The following is a 3892-nucleotide window of genomic DNA, read 5'->3' on the forward strand; positions in this document are numbered from 1 at the left end:
TGGAGAGCACAGTCACTAGGGGATGGCTGCAGAGAAGGGCAGAAGGAAGTTTCACACTGCTCATATATATTTTTGTAGATGGGAGTCTCGCTATGTTGCCCAGGCTGAAGTGCAGTGGCTATTCACAGCCTCCAACTCCTGGACCCAAGTGACCCTCCCATCTCAGCCTCCCACGTAGCTGGGACTATTGGCACACACCACTACACCCAGCTATGCACTGTCCATATTTGATAGTTCTGCAGCATCTTTCCTCAAGGAACACTGCTTCTCCTTCAGTCAAGGAACTCTGAGTGTGCCAACTAACTCCTGGCTGTGATCATGACTATCTAGCATGGTGGCTCGATTCAGACCTCTGCTTGCTGAGCTTGGGGAATGGTGGGTTATGAGATCTTAGTGGTATGCCCACTGCTTACATTCCTGGGACCCCTATAATGAACCACAGCCAGAGTTATCTGTGAATGAGCCATTCCCTGAGATTTGTTAATCACATTTTTAGACCACTGCCTAATATCATAACCACCTCGGCTTTCCTCCTGGTAGTAAATCACTACCAGCTACAATGTCCATCCAGGACTTCCTCCCATCCACACAGAGATCAGAAAGCCCACATGGGTAAATCCTGTCACCAGCATTCTGGACTAGCTGGAATCATTAGTAACTTGCCTTTGAAAGATTCTAGGCTGGGCACAGTGGCTTATGCCTGTAATCCCAGCACTTTGGGAGGCTGAGGCAGGCAGATCACTTGAGGTCAGGAGTTCAAGACCCACCTGGCCAAAATGGTGAAACTGCATCTCTACTAAAAATATACACACACAGGCCGGGCGTGGTGGCTCACACCTGTAATCCCAACACTTTGGGAGGCCGAGGCGGGTGGATCACCCGAGGTCAGGACTTCAAGACCAGCCTGGTTAACACGGTGAAACCCCGTCTCTACTAAAAATACTAAAAATTAGCCAGGCATGGTGGCACGCACCTGTAGTCCCATATACTCGGGAGGCTGAGGCAGGAGAATCGCTTGAACCCGTGAGGTGGAGGTTGCAGTGAGCCAAGATCGCGCCACTGAACTCCAGCCTGGGCGACAGAGTGAGACTCCATCTCAAAAAAAAAAAAAAAACCAGGAAGCAACTAGCTACAAACGCCACAAGCGTGCGCCCTCTACTGGACAAGTGAAGAAATCTCATCGTTACAGACCTGGTACTGGTACCGTGGCACTGTGGCACTCGGGGAAATTAGACGTCATCAGAAGTCCTCTGAACTTCTGATTCGCAAACTTCCCTTCCAGTGTCTGGTGCGAGAAATTGCTCAGGACTTTAAAACAGATATGCGCTTCCAGAGTGCAGCTGTTGGTGCTTTGCAGGAGGCAAGTGGTTGGCCTTTTTGAAGACACCAACCTGTGTGCTATCCGTGCCGAACGTGTAACAATTATGCCAAAAGACATCCAGCTAACACACCACGTACGTGGAAAATGTGCTTAAGAATCCACTATGCTGGGCACGTTGGCTCACGCCTGTAATTCCAACACTTTGGGAGGCTGAGACGTCGGGGGGGATGGGGTGGGGATCACCTGAGGTGGGGAGTTCAAGACCAGCCTGACCAACATGGAGAAAGTACGTTTTTTGGTTGTTTTTTGTTTGTTTGTTTGCTTTTGTTTTTGAGACAGAGTCTCTGTCACACTGGCTGGAGGGCAGTGATGTGATCTCGGCTCACTGCAACCTCCGCCTCCCGAGTTCAAGCAATTTTCTGCCTCAGCCTGCTGAGTAGCTGGGATTATAGGCGTCCGCCACCAGGTCCGGCTAATTTTTGTATTTTTAGTAGAGACAGGGTTTCACCATCTTGGCCAGGCTTGTCTTCAACTTCTGACCTTGTGATCCACCCATCTCGGCCTCCCAAAGTGCTAGGATTACAGTCATGAGCCACCGCAACCAGCCCAAGTTTTTAATGTTGTCTGTCTTCTGTGCCGTTCCTGTAAGTTTGCTATTAAAATATATTAAACTATAAAAAATTAATTAAAACTCAACTGTAAAAGCACTACAAGTTCAGTGACTAGTAATAGTAATAGAAATTGAAGTTGCAATGCATTCCAACTTTTTTCATATAATGGCACACATTGAAAATGATATTTGTACAACCCACTGAAACGATCAGTCAAGGATGCATCTTGCAGCCAGAACCTACTAATCTGAGGATTCTGATCACCGTAGGTCCCATCCATGGCCTCTCAGAACACTGAGGAGACACCACACCTGAATCCCATCTCTGTGTACCAGAATGCCAATGGCACACCAGATGGAAAGTTCTACTCAAACCAGGGAAAAATAGAAAACATTTAAACATAGAGAAATTATTAAAGTAGACACATCTACTCAAAGATGCTTATACAAACTTAAAATGATAATTACGAAAATGATTGATTTAATGTGTTTATAGAATGCTGCTTAACATGCTTGCTATGCTTATATAACTTTATTGCAACTGGGTAAAAATAAATATCCATTTTGACAAGACTGGAAAATTTAAATATGTTTGGGATTAGGTTATAAGATTTTGTTTCTATTTTCAAAATGTTTCCAATGATATCGCATTTGTTTTGTAATATAAAAAGTTATTAGTTGGGCACGGTGGCTCATGCCTGTAATCCAGCACTTTGGGAGGCCAAGATGTGCGGATCACCTGAGGTCAGGAGTTCGAGACCAGGCTGATCAACAAGGTGAAAACCCATCTTTACTAAAAATACAAAAATTAGCTAGGCATGGTGGCAGGTGCTGGTAGTGTAGTCCCAGCTACTCAGGAGACTGAGACAGAAGAATTGCTTGAACCCGGGAGGCAGAGGTTGCAGTGAGCCATGATCGTGCCACTGCACTCCAGCCTGGGTGATGGAGCGAGACTCCATCTCAAAAAAAAAAAGTTATCAAGACAAAAATGTTAGTAAAAGAAGTTTCACTGCAGTGTGACCACTGTCTTAATCATGACGTTTTAGGAAAACATCTGGTTCAATTACTGGAATATTTAAACTTAATTTTGCAGATTCTACATATGAATTTTTTTTTAAGAGATAGGATCTCACTCTGTTGCCAGGCTATATATCACAGTGACACAATCAGACCTCACTGCAGCCTCAGACTCCTGGGCTTCCATGTTCCAGTGATCTTCTTGCCTCGACCTCCTCAGCAACTGGGACTACAGGCACACACCACTGTGCCAGGCTAATTTTTTTCTTTTTTTAGAACCAGAGTCTTGCTGTATTGTCCAGGCTGGTTCTGAACTCCTGAGCTCATGTGATCCTCTCACCTTTGTCTCACAGACTGCTGGAATTACAGGTGTGAGCCACTGTGCCCAGCCTACATATGAATTTATAACTATTTTACTACTAGGCTAGTTTCTGTATGTGAATCCCAGTCAATGAGCAAGAGGAAAGAAGATGATGGGTAAACAATTTTCCAACATAAATTCAAAGTCTTACTAGAGAGGTTTTAGGAGACATGAAGACTATGAACTGACTTTTGCCACATCAGGGTGTCAGGCCCCCAAGTCACTCTACTGCTCCAAACTCTCCTCTCACCATCCAGGGTGGAGCCCAGGCTACGATAGACTGAAAGATAGATGAAGGCATTCAAGCGCCTCTTACACCCAGCAATGATCCATCTTTCAGACTGTACCTCCCACTCTTACACATCTTGTGAGCTTAGCTTACTCTTCTGTAGCCTTTATGAAAGCTCTCCCCTTTTATTTCTATCTTTTCAATCCTTTTAAGATTTAGTGTTTTCTGGCCGGGCACGGTGGCTCAATGCTGTAATCCCAGCACTCTGAGAGGCTGAGGCAGGCAGATCATGAGGTCAGGAGTTTGAGACCAGCCTGGCCAGCATGGTGAAACCCTGTTTCTACTAAAAATACA

At 45.4% G+C, this 3892-nt stretch overlaps 1 pseudogene; it reads left to right on the forward strand.

The window, feature by feature from the left end:
- Positions 1-331: 331 nt before the first annotated feature.
- On the forward strand, positions 332-1475 carry LOC105522268 (annotated as a pseudogene).
- The last annotated feature ends 2417 nt before the right edge of the window (positions 1476-3892 follow it).

The sequence above is a fragment of the Colobus angolensis genome, unplaced genomic scaffold (genome assembly GCF_000951035.1).
Source record: "Colobus angolensis palliatus isolate OR3802 unplaced genomic scaffold, Cang.pa_1.0 Scaffold422, whole genome shotgun sequence".
Lineage (NCBI taxonomy): Eukaryota > Metazoa > Chordata > Mammalia > Primates > Cercopithecidae > Colobus > Colobus angolensis.